Below are 16,585 nucleotides of genomic sequence, written 5' to 3'. Positions count from 1 at the left end.
AATATGATTACAGCAGCTCAACAAATAAAAAATTTTTAAGACAAGTTTTTCTTTAAAAAAAAAAAACTCTCCTAACCCTACCAACAATATAACTGCGTTATAGGACCTGTGAATACATGCTCACGCACGTGTGCACACACATACGAAGTTTCCGAACTTCATTTCTCATAATCTATAGCTCTAAATATAGTTCCAACGATTCTTTGAGAGAAATTTTAGGCAAAAAAGAAGAAACTACCTTAGGAATGCTTCATCAAGGCTCTACAACTCACCACAAGGCTATGTGCTTAGAGACCTTCATCTTTTAGGTTAAATTACTTAGTGAGTGCTAGATGATGTTACAAAATGTTTTTAGATTTTTCTCATCATTTTTTATTCTTATAACAATTAAGTAGCCAGAGCATATAATCATACTTTTTAATGGCATACAGATAGAAAAATAAATGTATATAAATAACTTGTGCATGCTACAGGTCAAGACATACATTCAGAACCAGAACCTGTATCTCCTGATCCATAGTCGAATCCCCTTCCTGCTACAGCACATCATCTCAATTACTGCAAATGTACCTGTTTATACACTTTGAAAAATATACTACTTACTGTTCACAGTCATGTGCACTGGGAGCCATTGGACCATCACCATAAACTAAGAACAATCATTTCTGCACTGGGTAATTCACGTAAGTTCAGTATACAAAGATAGCAATGCCTATCAACAACCTGAATGACACTCTCCCAAACTAAAATATTGATTAGATACAGAGATACTTTGGAATTAGAAAGACCAAGTCTGAGGTTTAATCCTCTCTTAACCACTTAAAGCTATGACCCATTTTCCCTTGTGAATGGTGCTAATCATACTACATGGTACTGGTTAATGTAAAGATTAAATGAGATAACATATGTAAGGCATTTGGTATAGTGTCTGGCACACAGCTGCTGCTACTACTACTACTAACAATAAACTTCTTTTAATATTTAGGTTACTGATACCAAAAAAGAGCAATTATAATTTCAACATAATATATATGATGTAGAAACAAATACTAAATTTAGGTATAAAATTTAACAATGTTTGTTTTTTCCCTTGAGTTTCACTCCCAAACGAGGCTTTTAGGTACTCAGATTTACCATAAAAAAAAAAAAAAAAAAAGAAAACAAAAAACAAAGCAAAGCACATTTCCCTCTTGCTCATACAGATACGGAGAATTCCTGAAACTGATTCTTAATCAGCGTACTTGTAAAAATCTTGGTTAACGGTTTTTAAAAGATTAATTTTTCTTTAAATGACTTTGAATAAGTAGTTACTTCTAAAGTAACCATTCATATGAAAGTGTAAATTCTTGAAAAAAGACCTCACTTAATGTTTATAAAAAATGAAGTCAAGGAACATTTAAAATGAGCTTATTAATAGTTGCCAGTGTATTAAGAATATAAAAATAACAAATAGGATGAGCTCACGCCTACAATCCCAGCATTTCGGATGGCTGAGGAAGTGGATCATTTGAGGCCAGGAGTTTAAGACCAGCCTGGCCAACATGCTGAAACCCCATCTCTACTAAAAATATAAAAATTAGCCAGGCATGGTGGCACACACCTGTAGTCCCAGCTACTCAGGAGGCTGAGGTAGGAGAATCCCTTGAACCCGGGAGGCAGAGGTTGCAGTGAGCCAAGATCATGCCACTGCACTTCAGTCTGGGCGACAGAGCAAGATTTCATCCTAAATAAATAAATAACAAATAACTGTGCTCAAGAAATCAAGTTACAAAGTTTACTTCTTCAATGTAATTCTGAAGGTTTCAAATAAGTAACATCACTGAAAATACTATAGAAAAAAATGATATCCAAACTCCTAATATGCTTCCATAATTCATCCAGTTTTAGAACCTATAGCTCCTTGTAAATAGTAATCAATATCTTCATTTCCCTGTTTTTGACCAATATGCCATAAAATATTCAAATACAAGCAATGATTTATTAAGATGGTGATTCTGCTTAAATTTAACTATCAGGTGACAGGCAGGGCACAACAGTTTTGCCAGTTGATATAAAAAAGCGATAAATTAGCACATGAAAAGTAATTTATATAGATGGCTATATAGATATATAATTCAGGCAAGTTAAATGAATAAAAGCTGGAGACCAAATGAATAAAAGATGGAGACCATATTTACAAACCTAAAATGGGCTAAGCAAAGCTATTCTGAAGGTTCTGCCGCAATTCAGCATTAAACAGAGGCCTCTAGGCTTATAATGGTCTCCTTATTAGTAAAACAAGTAATAGTAGTAGGGCTTTCATTATCTACCATTCCTAATTTAAGCTTCTAATACCAGTTGAGAAGACCATTACATATATTACTTCTAATAATAACACAACCCTGGCAAAGTGGATTCTACCGTGCCTATTTTATAAATGGGGAAACTGAAGTTCACAGAAGTTAATCAATGTCTGAAAAGTGACTTAGTAAAGCCTAAATTCAAAGCCAAATCCTGTATTCTTTCTACCATATCAGGCTAACTACACTGATTAAACACAGTAATTCCACTTCTAGGAATTTACCCTCTGGAAAAATGCATGTGAAATAACGCTTTCAACGAGGGATTTACTACAACAAGGTTTGTAAATCAAAAGATAAGAAACAACCTAAGTGTATATCAGTAGAGCACTAATTAAGTAAACCATGGTTTGTCTAAAAAATGGGAAAGCAAGCCATTCTTTAAGAAAATACATGCAGCTTTATATCTATGGATATGGGATGAGACAATCTCCAGGATCCAGTTTTATCTACACTGCACTGTCGAATATAGTGGCCACTGGCCACATGCAGCTATGTAATTTAAACTATTTTAAATTAAATAGAATTTAAACATTTAGTTATTCAGTCATACCAGCTACATTTCAAGGACTCTGTAGCACCATGTGGCTAATGGCTGCCATACTAGGCAGCTAAATATAATATATTTCCACCACACAGAAAGTTCCACTGGACAATACTAACATAAAATTATCTTTGGAAGGACATAAACTGGTAACAGAGGTTGTCTCTAAAGAAGGGAACAGAGACAACAGGGAAACTTAGTATTCAACATATGCCCACTTGTAACTTTCTGAATTCTGAAGTAACATGTCATATACTGGTACCTATTTAAAAATAACTATTTACCTATTTAAAAATACCTTGTTTGTCATCTGCAAACAGGGACAATTTGCCTTTCTCTTTTCCTAATTGAATACCCTTTATTTTTTTGCAGAAGACATGACTGTATATTTAGAAAACCTCATCATCTCAGCCCAAAATCTTCTTAAGCTGATAAGCAACTTCAGCAAAGTCTCAGGATACAAAATCAATGTGCAAAAGTCACTAGCATTCTTATACACCAATAACAGACAAACAGAGAGCCAAATCATGAGTGAACTCCCATTCACAATTGTTTCAAAGAGAATAAAATACCTAAGAATCCAACTTACAAGGGATGTGAAGGACCTCTTCAAGGAGAACTACAAACCACTGCTCAATGAAATAAAAGAGGACTCAAACAAATGGAAGAACGTTCCATGCTCATGGATAAGAAGAATCAATATCGTGAAAATGGCCATACTGCCCAAGGTAATTTATAGATTCAATGCCATCCCCATTAAGCTACCAATGCCTTTCTTCACAGAATTGGAAAAAACTACTTTAAAGTTCACATAGAACCAAAAAAGAGCCCACATTGCCAAGACAGTCCTAAGCCAAAAGAACAAAGCTGGGGGCATCACGCTAACTAACTTCAAACAATACTACAAGGCTACAGTAACCAAAACAGCATGGTACTGGTACCAAAACAGAGATATAGACCAGATATGGAACAGAACAGAGCCCTTAGAAATAATACCACACATCTACAAACATCTGATCTTTGACAAACCTGACAAAAACAAGAAATGGGGAAAGAATTCCCTATTTAATAAATGGTGCTGGGAAAACTGGCTAGCCATAAGTAGAAAGCTGAAACTGGATCCCTTCCTTACTCCTTATACAAAAATTAATTCAAGATGGATTAAAGACTTAAATGTTAGACCTAAAACCATAAAAACGCTAGAAGAAAACCTAGGCAATACCATTCAGGACATAGGCATGGGCAAGGACTTCATGTCTAAAACACCAAACGCAATGGCAACAAAAGCCAAAATTGACAAATGGAATCTCATTAAACTAAAGAGCTTCTGCACAGCAAAAGAAACTACCATCAGAGTGAACAGGCAACCCACAGAATGGGAGAAAATTTTTGCAATCTACTCATCTGACAAAGGGCTAAAATCCAGAACCTACAAAGAACTCAAACAAATTTACAAGAAAAAAACAAACAACCCCATCAAAAAGTGGGCAAAGGATATGAACAGGCATTTCTCAAAAGAAGACATTCATACAGCCAACAGACACATGAAAAAATGCTCATCATCACTGGTCATCAGAGAAATGCAAATCAAAACCACAATGAGATACCATCTCACACCAGTTAGAATGGAGATCAATAAAAAAATCAGGAAACAACAGGTGTTGGAGAGGATGTGGAGAAATAGGAACACTTTTATACTGTTGGTGGGACTGTAAACTAGTTCAACCACTGTGCAAGACAGTGTGGTGATTCCTCAAGGATCTAGAACTAGAAATACCATTTGACCCAGCAATCCCATTACTGGGTACATACCCAAAGGATTGTAAATCATGCTGCTATAAAGACACATGTACACGTATGTTTCTTGCGGCACTATTCACAATAGCAAAGACTTGGAATCAACCCAAATGTCCATCAGTGACAGACTAAGAAAATGTGGCACATATACACCATGGAATACTATGCAGCCATAAAAAAGGATGAGTGTGTGTCCTTTGTAGGGACATGGATGCAGCTGGAAACCATCATTCTCAGCAAACTATTGCAAGAACAGAAAACCAAACACCACATGTTCTCACTCATAGGTGGGAATTCAACAATGAGATCACTTGGACACAGGAAGGGGAACATCACACATTGGGGCCTATTGTAGGTGGGGAGGGATAGCATTAGGAGATATACCTAATGTAAATGACGAGTTAATGGGTGCAGCACACCAACATGGCACATGTATGCATACGTAACAAACCTGCACATTGTGCACATGTACCCTAGAACTTAAAGTATAATAAAAAAAAAAAAAAAAAGAAAATGTGGCACATATACACTATGGAATACTATGCAGCCATAAAAAAGAATGAGTTCATGTTCTTTGTAGAGACATGGATGCATCTGGAAACCATCATTCTCAGCAAACTGTCGCAAGAACAGAAAACCAAACACTGCATGTTCTCACTCATAGGTGGGAATTGAACAATGAGAACACTTGGACACAGGAAGGGAAACATCACACACTGGGGCCTGTCGTGGGGTGGAGGAAGCGGGGAGGGATAGCATTAGGAGATATACCTAATGTAAATGATGAGTTAATGGGTGCCGCACACCAACATGGCACATGTACATATGTAACAAACCTGCATGTTGTGCACATGTACCCCAGAACTTAAAGTATAATAAAAAAGAAAAAATAATAATTTTAGAGGGCAATTGAACAAAATCTATAAATTAGAACATGCATGTACACTACCACATAATGCCATTTATAAGTGTGCACAAGGATGTTTGTTGTAACACTGCTCCTAACAATAAAATTGGTTAACTAAACTGTCAAAAAAAAAAAAATACCTTGTTTGTTTCTCATAAAAACTGCCTGAATTCTGTTAATGAGAAGCATAAACGGCTCAGAGTTTCTGAGGCATGGTAGAGTTTAAGAGACAGAAGTCATCTCTGAGGCTTCCTAGAAATACTGCTGACCACTACCCTAATTTCATTAAGCATTCATCTATTCACAATGTTATTTGAGATACCACACAAAAGATGACAGGATGCCTATTTCTGAGGAATTAAGGGAACAGAGATAGAAAAACACACATCAAACGGCAGGCATGGTGGCTCATGCCTGTTTAATTCCAGCACTTTGGGAGGCTGAGGAGGGAGAATCACTTCAGCTCAGGAGTTCGCCTGGGCAATATAGTGAGACCCTGTCTCTATTTTCCAAAAAAGAAAACACATCAGAAGAAAAATACTTAAAAAGGATGAAAAAGTAGCAGTAGTCAAAGAAGGGAAAGTTCTATTCTTCCATCAACATGGTCACATTTTCTTTTTCTTATACTTCCTTTAATGCTCTACACAGGAGCACTTGAAAGCAAGACAGTCTTCCAGTTCTGCTCTGAAGGCACTTGTTTTAATGTCTTAATACACTGAATAAGTTACTTAATTTCTACATGCCTCAATTTCCTCACCTGTAAAGGGAAACCTATTGATTAATCAAGGTTATCTATTAACTACTGGACATTTCTGCTATGGAGAGAGACCACACAAACCTTTGAGAACAAAAAAGACACTGTGGCCAGGGAGTCAAAAAAAATTACACAATTTTTTTTTTTTTTTAAATTGAAACGGAGTTTCACTCTTGTTGCCCAGGCTGGAGTGCAATGGTGCTATCTCAGCTCACCACAGCCTCCGCCTCCTGGGTTCAAGCGATTCTCCTGCCTCAGCCTCCAGAGTAGCTGGGATTACAGGCATGCAACACCATGCCCAGTTAATTTTGTATTTTTAGTAGAGACAGGGTTTCTCCACATTGGTCAGGCTGGTCTCAAACTCCCAACCTCAGGTGATCCGCCCACCTCAGCTTCCCAAAGTGCTAGGATTTCACGTGTGAACCGCTGGGCCCGGCCTATTTTTTTTTTTTTTTTTTTTTTTTTTTTGAGATGGAGTCTCGCTCTGTCCCAGGTTGGAGTGCAGTGGCGCCATCTCAGCTCACTGCAACCTCCACCTCCCAGATGCAAGCAATTCTCCTGCCTCAGCCTCCCAAGTAGGTGGGATTACAGGTACATGCCACCATGCCTGGCTAATTTTTGTATTTTTAGTAGAGACAGGTTTTCACCATGCTGACCAGGCTGGTCTCGAACTCCTGACCTGGTGATCCGCCTGCCTCGGCCTTCCAAAGTGCTGGGATTACAGATGTGAGCCACCGCACCGGGCAAAATAACATAATTTTTAAAACATTGATACTTTTCTCTCATTAGGGGCTTGTCCACTTGAGGTTGAAGGGTCTGGGAATGATGCTAAATTGTGATCTATTCTGGAAGAAGAATAGGAACAAGATCCTAAACTATCTGCTTTCTTGAACATTTACACTGCATTCTCATTCTCTCTTCCTCTTCCATGGATCTCAGCCAGTGTTTAAATCTAGCCTAACTCCAGAGCCCTGGGTTTTCACCACTGCCCAATATATACTGCCTTTCATAGTGGTAGGTCTGAAACCTGTGCCTGGACAGGCAGAAGGCCACGCTGTTGTCCAAAAAGTGACATGGGCCATGAATTTGACCCCACACAGACTGGTAACCCAGAAGTGTGCCCAAATTTCAGGAATTTGGATTTACAGGAAAAGAAAAGTACAGTACAGTCCTACCAAGGAAAAATGTCACTCAGAGACTCTAATATCTAATCACACGCACCGGCATTGAGGAAGTCAACTTACTAAAAAGGAAACTTCCCATAAAATGGAAGGATGAGCAATGAAGACATGGAACAGTGAGGAAAGACATACAACAATTATTTCCAGAAATTTATATTTCTATGCTATTATTAAACAAATTTTTAAATGTAATAATTACCTATAAGCAATTTAAATCCTTCAAAAATGTATAAGACAGATGCTAAAGTCATTTCACACAAGGGGTACACATAGAAATCTCAACACTTATGTGGCCTTAGGCTACTATGCTCCTATACATTTATTTAAGGAGGTGAGATATTTGAAAATGAGTTTATATTAATGGGAAAGTGCAAAGAAACTTGCCAAAGTGTGCCAGCTCCATAGCCCACAAGCAATGAGCATCACCTGCCTGTGCCAGTCAGATCCCCAACCAACATTACTGGAAAGGCTATGAAAGAAGCTGTTAGCACTCTGGTGTAATCCCAGCACAGGCCAGAGCAACAGATTAGGCAGAACTTTACATCAGTGGCAGGTCTCCCAAATTTTCTTGATGCCACAGAATTCATAAGTGGGATCAGTATGTTCTAAAAAAACATGGTACTGCAAAAGGAGAAAAAGGTTCCACAGCATCAAGCAGTGTAATACTTGAAACCTCATCATTAAAGTGACAGTTTTCAAGTGCCATTTATGATGCCCTAGTCTGGAAACATCCCAGCTAACCCATCTGATCAACAATTTCACAGATGGAAGCACTTGATGGCTAATTGGCAAATCTATTATTCAAATAAAACAGCTTTCTGTACCTCTTTTTTCATTATTACAAGTCAAGGTACAACAAGACTGGTCACTGAAAGTAGCTTAACAAGAGAAGCCTTTTTCCCAAAATAATTTTTTAAAATAAAACAACGTATTTTGGCAATTAGAAGTGCTAGTCAGTTTCTGGAGTGTAAGGAAAATGTTTTAAAAACTTTAAAAAGTAAGAAATGTAAACCTTCTTTTAAAAGTTGTACTATTTTGTAACCTCTACCTTTACCAATGTGTCAAAATTCACATTATCAGAGGGAATAAAATGAAATATTCACTAATTCCTTAAATATTCTTAAAACATGGGCCAAGTATTACACGTCAGGATAAAGAAAAACCCTCCTAAATATTTTAGTTTCCCAAAAATTTTAAAAAGCAAGCATCTTACTTTCGATCTACAATAAAAATTACAAGACTATTTAAATTTTATTAATTTATGAAACAAGTAACCATGACAACACTATTGATTTTCTCTACCTAAAGAAATGTTGATGTAAATAGGCTGGGACATCAGAAAAATTGTGTTCCAACTCTAGCTCCGCTTCTTGTTAGTTCTATGACTTGACCCTATAATATGAAAATAATTATCCCTACCCATGTAGGATCGTTGTGAGGATTAAAAGATTGAGTGCATGACCACCTCATATCAGAATAAGGAAGGTACTCAACATCAATCCATTTGGCTCTCCTCTGCTCACCCACCCCAATTTTTAAAATTCTAGAGGAAAATTTTAATACAGTTTCAAAATATGTGGGTTCTCTTTATAGATCCATACATTTGTTCTAGATGTTACAATGACATTCCCTACTCACAGTATCTGGCTGCCTCCCTATATTACTATAATTTTCATACCATTTCAAGCTGAAAGCTCCCAAGGCAAAAGTCTTATAGAATGGCTGAGCTATAAAATATCCAAAGAGGCTAGGCCCGGTGGCTCATGCCTGTAATCCCAGCACTTTGGGAGGTCATGGCAGGCAGATCCCCTTCAGGAGTTCGAGACCAGCCCAGTCAGCATGGTGAAACCCCGTCTCTACTAAAAATACAAAAAAATTAGCCATGGTGGCACATGCCTGTAGTCCCAGCTACTCGAGAGGCTGAGGCAGGAGAACTGCTTGAACCCGGGAGGCAGAGGTTGCAGTGAGCTGAGATCGCACCACTGCACTACAGCCCGGGTGACAGAGTAAGACTCCGTCTTAAAAAAAAAAAAAAAATCCAAAGACATCATCTAGTCTATACAGTAGAAATCAGGAAATGAATACAGTAACCAGAAATCACAAATGGGAGTGAAATAAACTGAAACCGTGAAACCAGGTACAAATTAAAGCAAAATCAAAATCATCTCTCTGTGGTGATACAGCTATACAATGACAACAAAAATGTATTCTACTAGGTAGTGAAATATATTGTTTCTTATGAAGTGAAAATTTTCCTTTTCTATAAAACAGAATGGTGCACTTTTCAAAAACTAGGTTTTGTCATTCTACTGTCTACTTTTGGTAAGCATTTTCCTTCTAATAACTCAGGCTCCAGTATTTACAACCCTAGGGAATAGAAAATTACCACAGGCAGGCAAGAACGTAACTGAGTAAAAAGAGGGGGAAATGTACAATGAGTAAGAGAAAAGTACAACTATCATAATTTTTATTATTATTATTATTTACTCTATTGTCCCTAAATCATTATGCCCTTCACAGGCATTCAGTCTTCTGAAGGGAAGAGCCTGTGCAATCACTGGCAACAGCTTAAAAAGCAGCACTGAGAGGCTGCCCAGTGGATACCACTGCCCTGCTCTGGTGGCATACTTTCAGGGTACTCAACCCAGACAATATCCCACAGAGAACCACCTTGAGTCTGTGTTGTAAGAAAATCAGTCCCACCTGCTTGGGTTTTAAATGAATCTGATAATTAGAGAACTTCCCAAATGATAAAATGAACTGAAAAATTAAAAGTAAAATTATGCAAGTTTAAGAGAGGAAACCCAAAGATCAATGTGCCAAATCAGGAACGTAACCAGTAAATCAAACATGTAAGACAATGTCGAAGGTAGGGAAAGAAAAGACACAGATGGGATCTTTGATCATAATATCCCATACATTTGGAATATTGAGATTAAGTTGCAATGTCTTAATTTCCCATATTAGATAGAGATATCTTCTTCTGTCTTCTTTCCCATATACTCTTTCTACCAAAAATGGTATCGGATGTAATAGATCCATCATATCCCTGACTTTATATTTAAAACTTTAAACATTTCATTACTTTTCACAATTTTTATTTTTTCTCTTATTTCATCAGAATGTGATTAATTTGAAGGACAGTTTCACTGTAACTGAAAATTTATCACCAATCCCCTTCTGTTCTAAAGAACTTGAACAAAATTGTTTAGCACAATTGCATATCAAAATAGAAATTTAGCATTCACAAGTGTCAAAGACCTTTCCTCCCAAAAGAAGACCTATCACAATTAAAATATTCAAACAAACTGACACAGGTTAACTATCATATACCTATGGAAAATTTATGTCCCTTTTACTTATCTGAGAACCCTCGAGACTAGATTTGAGGCCTCTCAGGAGCACCCTATTTTTCACAGAGTTTAATACATACTCAGAATAATCACACTACAATGACAACTAGAAAGAATATGCTCTAATTAGTTTGCTTTTAACCTGACCCCTTTCTTAATTTCCTATCGTATACGTATCAGTGTATATGAATAGAATGATTAGGAACTATATTTAATAAAATTATAACCTCACAAGAGCAGCAAATAAGAAAAACGTTAAAGGCATCTTGTAATTCTGCTTTGTTTCTAAAGCAAAATCACTATTATTTGTAGTTAAGCTAAGAAATAAAACAATTAAAATTTCTTGACCCTTCTCTACTTCTTAAGAGAAAATGCCCACATTAATCTACTAATGTTTAGAAAGGCTCTTCATAAATGTACACAGGATTACATCAGATACTCAAGAGTCAAAGAAAAAAAAAGGAACCAGAATATTCATGAGCATATAAATACTGTCAATAGAGCTAAGCTAAAGAACTCAAGGAATATAAAGAAAACCTATAAAAAAATTTTGTAAAGGTCTGCTCATTTGCATACTACTATACCAGTGCTTATAGCAAAATTAAAGCCTGTATTTATGACAGATGTGACACATATAAATAAAGACTAATTGTACACATTAATCTATGATGGTTCACTACATGGCAGGATTGCTCTAGCAGATATAGAATAAAAATAAAACAATAATCTGTAATTTATTTTAAAACATTATTACGGTACCTTCATCTTCAGTGTGTCCAAGTTCTTTAAAAATGTATGTCTGATAAGCATAACTCCTTTGCTCAGCAATCTCTAATAGCTTCCCAAATCACTCAGAAGAGAACTTTCTACAGGGCCCTGCAAGATCTATACTGTGGTAACCTCTCTAGTATTATCGCCTTCAAATTAAAGAGTGGGAGAGAAAATGGAATACCTAGGTAAGGCATTAAAAAAGTACTAAAAAATAAATTCAAATGAATTTCTGACTTTATTTGGTGGCTCTTCTAAAAAGTACTAAAGAAAAATGTTATTTAATGTCATTTAATGTTATTTAGTGTTATTCCACAACTTGTTCTTTTGCTTTAGTTTTATGTTTGTATACTAAAAAGAGAACATTATAAAGTTGAAGTTCCTTTTGCCTCCCTCCCTTTTCATGAATTTGTTGTGAGTTATCTAGACCTGCGCTGTACAATATGGTAGCCACTAGCTAGATGTGACCATATAAATTTAAATAAAATTAGAAGTTCATTTTTCAGTTAGACAAAGTACATCTCATGGGCTCAACAGGTACATGTGATTCTTTAAATTTAAGTAATATAACATTTAGAATTCAGTTCTCCAGCTGCTCCAGTCACATTTCCAGTACTTAACATGTGGTTAGTGGCTACTGTATTGAATGGTGCAGATATGGACACTTCCATCACTGCAGAAAGTTGTACTAGACAGTGCTTCTGTAGAACAACTTGTAATATTTTTACTCTGGAGTTATATAACCCTAAAAAAGGGTGTTACTTTATGTTTTTTAAATTTACATGCTTCCATGGTGTATGTATCTTTTTACAACTGAATTTTCTCTTACTATGTTTATAAGATCTATTATGCATATTGGTATATAGAACCTAGTTCATTCATTTTAGCTGCTGCATTAATTTCATCATAACACATTTAGACATTTAAATATTTTGCAATTTTTAATATTGCAAATAATGCTTTAACAATATTCTTCAATATGTCTCCTGATATTGACATATAAAAGTTTCTCTAAAGTGAATAAATGGAATTATTGAGTAACAGAAGTTTGGTCATTTTCAACTTTACTAGATATTGTCAAATTGCTCTCCAAAGTGACTTTAACCATTTACCACATATGGTGTGTCCACTTAACATATATTTATTGTCTGTTATTTGCCAGGTAATGATCTAAGCACTGCGCTATAATTCCTAACCAACATCACACTCACACAAACACATACACACACACATGCACACAGCTTACATGAAAATTACTGCTTTCCTAAATTTTCATTAATACTTAATTCAACAGGTTGCTTTTTTAAAAAAACTAATCTAATAGTTGTTTTAGTTTTCATTTCCCTGATATAAAACGACACTGAGTATCTTGTCATAATTTTTTTTTTGGCCATTCTTATTTCACATTCTTTTGTTAAATGAGGTCTTTTTTTGTCTTACTTATCTATGGTTCTGCTGAATGAACCACATGGTGTTGCAGATTAATGTGTTGCCAGTATCTTGTCTCCATCTTTGCTTGTCTTATAAGTTTGTTTCTGTTGTCTTTTGGGGACAAGAATTAGTAATACTGTCTTGAGATAGTCAAATTATGAATCCTTTGAGTTGTGCTTTCCTATATTGAGGTCATAAAGACATAAAAATTTCTGCCCCCAAAAACTAGGGGATTGGGGAAGGGTATCTGCTATGCACCTGACTAGTTCATATTGGAGATTATTTAATCCTTATAAAGAACCATCTGGGTAGGTATTATCAACCTCATTTTAAACATACGGTAACTGAACTTTAAAATGTCTTTTTTGTAGTAAAAATATAAAATTTGCCACTTTTACTGTTTTTAAGTACCAATTCAGTGGCATTAGGTACATTAACACTGTCGCACAACCAACACCACCATCTCCAACACCAGTTCCAGAACATTTTTCATCATCCCAAACGGAAACTCTGTACCCATTAAACAATAACTCCCTATTCTCTCCTCTTCCCAGCTCCTGGCAACTACCATTCTACTTTCTATCATTATGAATCTGATACTCTAGGTACCTCATGTAAGTGGAATCATATAATAACATTTGTCCTTTTGTGTCTGGCTTATTTCACTTAGCACAGTATCTTTTAGGTTCACTCATGTTGTAGCGTATGTCAGAATTTCACTCCTTTAAAGTTAATAATATTCCATTGTATGTACAATCAGCCCTCCATATCAACAGGTTCATCATCCACAGATTTAACCAACCATAGACACAAAATACCGGAGGGAAAAAACAATAAAAAGTAACAATACAACAATAAAAAACAAAAATGTTTTAAATATATGTATTTACATAGCATTTACATTGTATTAAGCATTATAAGTAATTTATAGATGATTTAATGTATGCGAGAGACCATGTATAGGTTATATGCAAATACTATGCCATTTTATCTAAGCGACTTGAGCAGCCACAGATTTTGGTATCAACAAAGATCCGAGAATCAATCCCCCAAGGATACTAAGGAATGAATGTGTATGCATTTTATTTATCCATTCATTTGTATAAGGGACATCTAGGTTGTTTCCACCCCTTGGCTATTATAAGTAATGCTGCTAAGAATATTGGTGTACAAACATCTGTTGGAGTCTCTGCCTTCAATTAGTTTGGGCACATACCCAGAAGTAGAATTGCTGGATTATACGGTAATCCTATGTTTAATCTTTTAAGGAACAATACTGTTATCCATATTATCTGCACCATTTTACATTTCTACCATCAATGTACAAGAGTTCTAATTTCTCCAGTCCTCACCAATACTTATTTTGTTGTTGTTGTTGTTGTTTAATTTTAATAATAGCCATTCAAATGGGCATATCTTCAAAAATTATAAAGTTTAGACTGGGCATGGTGGCTCTTGCCTATAATCCCAGCACTTTGGGAGGCCAAGGTGGGCGGATCAATTGAGGTCAGGAATTCGAGACCAGCCTGGCCAACAGAGTGAAACCCTGTCTCTACAAAAATACAAAAATTAGCCGGGTGTGGTGGTGGGCACCTGTAATCTCAGATACTCAGGACGCTGAGGCAGGAGAATCTCTTGAATCCAGGAGGTGGAGGTTGCAGTTAGCCAAGATCATGCCACTGCACTACAGCCTGGGTGACGGAGCAAGACTCCATCTTTAAAAAACAAAAAATGTTATAAAGTTTGATTTCATATTTAGATATTCAATCCATTTGATACAAATATTTTTTGTATAGAATAAGGCTGGAATCTAATTTTAGTTTTTCCCCTTACTGGCTACCACTTGCTTCAGCATCATCTAATGAACAGGCCTCTCCTTCTCCACTATTTTAATGTCACTTATATTACAAACCAAGTTCCCATATATTGATGGATGTGTTTCTGGGTTTTTGATTATACTGGTCTACCTGATTATCTCTGCAACAATATATTACTACTTCAGTCATAGAGCATTAAAATATATTTTGAAATCTGGTAGAGCAAATTTCTTTTTCCCTTTTACGAATTTCTTTGCTATTCTTGAACTATTTTTTCATATATGAATTATAGAGTCAGTTTGCCTATTTCCATGAAAATTCTAGTTGATATTTTTATTGAAATTGCATTGAATGTATGATTAGTTGGAAAGAACTGGCATGTGGTGATACAAAGACTCCTCATCCATGAAAACAGTATTATATTTTCATTTATTCCAGTCATTTTTTCCATTGCTATGCTAAATTAATTCTCTCTACCAAACATTAGACCAAAACCTGAGACAAACAATTGAAACAACATTTCTGGTCCAATAACCACAATAAGAAACCAGAAAAAGTTATTAGTGAATATACAAAAAATCCATACACTGTGAGGATTTGGGAGTTATAACAAAATACATCCTATTCAATTCATGAATTTCATTGTTTAAATCTAGCCACCTGAAATAATTCTTCAAAATGTACACTATATCTCACCACATTCAGGAAGCCTTCTGGGATCACTCACCCACAGTATTTTGCCTTATTTTTGCATCTGAAATTAATGAGGTCTGTACCACAGACAAAAAGTGACAACTTATAGGCATTATATAGCCTGCTGCATATGTGCTTAGTTTGGCCTACACAGTGTTTGTTTTTTTTTTAAAGAGACCAAAAAAATTAGGGTATTTGACACAGAAATCACATGATTTTTAACTTTGCTTAAAACTTGCAGGTTGTTGGCCAGGCGCGGTGGCTCAAGACTGTAATTCTAGCACTTTGGGAGGCCGAGACGGGCGGATCATGAGGTCAGAAGATCGAGACCATCCTGGCTAACGCGGTGAAACCCCGTCTCTACTAAAAAATACAAAAAACTAGCCGGGCGAGGTGGTGGGTGCCTGTAGTCCTAGCTGCTCAGGAGGTTGAGGCAGGAGAATGGTGTGGGCCTGGGAGGCGGAGCTTGCAGTGAGCTGAGATCCGGCCACTGCACTCCAGCCTGGGCAACAGAGCGAGACTCTGTCTCAAAAAAAAAAAAAAACTTGCAGGTTGTATGTCATTTTCACTAAGGGACCTGGCAAAAAGAGGCTCCATGATCATGATGTTGTTTATTACCAGGGCAGACAAATCACATACTGATTCTTAAAGCTTCCACCTAAAAGTGACCTATTAACCAATCACATTCCATTGGTCAAAGCAAAATCATGGTAATGCTAACTTCAAAGATGACAGAAAAATATAATCCTGTTATATGCCTGGAAGGTTGAAAGTCACAAATATTCATTTAATTGATGACTTTGCCTTTAATCTGTTCCCCTTTACCTATTCTCCAAACTACCACTAGAATTACTTTTCAAAAACACAGATCAAATTATCTCACAAGTCTACTGGAAAGAAACAAAAAAAACTTCACATCTGAAAAAAAAAAAAAAAGAAAGAAAATCTTCATGAAACTACAACACCTAGGGGAAAAAAGTAAAAATCACTAAGTACGGCAT

At 36.1% G+C, this 16,585-nt stretch overlaps 1 protein-coding gene across 3 annotated transcripts in view; it reads right to left on the bottom strand.

Annotated features, from left to right (window-relative positions):
• PSMD14 (proteasome 26S subunit, non-ATPase 14) overlaps positions 1-16,585 on the bottom strand; it is a 109,218-nt gene that overhangs the window by 76,411 nt on the left and 16,222 nt on the right. The gene's annotated exons all lie outside the window — the stretch shown is intronic.

This window comes from Macaca fascicularis, chromosome 12, assembly GCF_037993035.2.
Source record: "Macaca fascicularis isolate 582-1 chromosome 12, T2T-MFA8v1.1".
NCBI lineage: Eukaryota > Metazoa > Chordata > Mammalia > Primates > Cercopithecidae > Macaca > Macaca fascicularis.
This window is presented reverse-complemented; position numbering and strand designations above follow the sequence as displayed.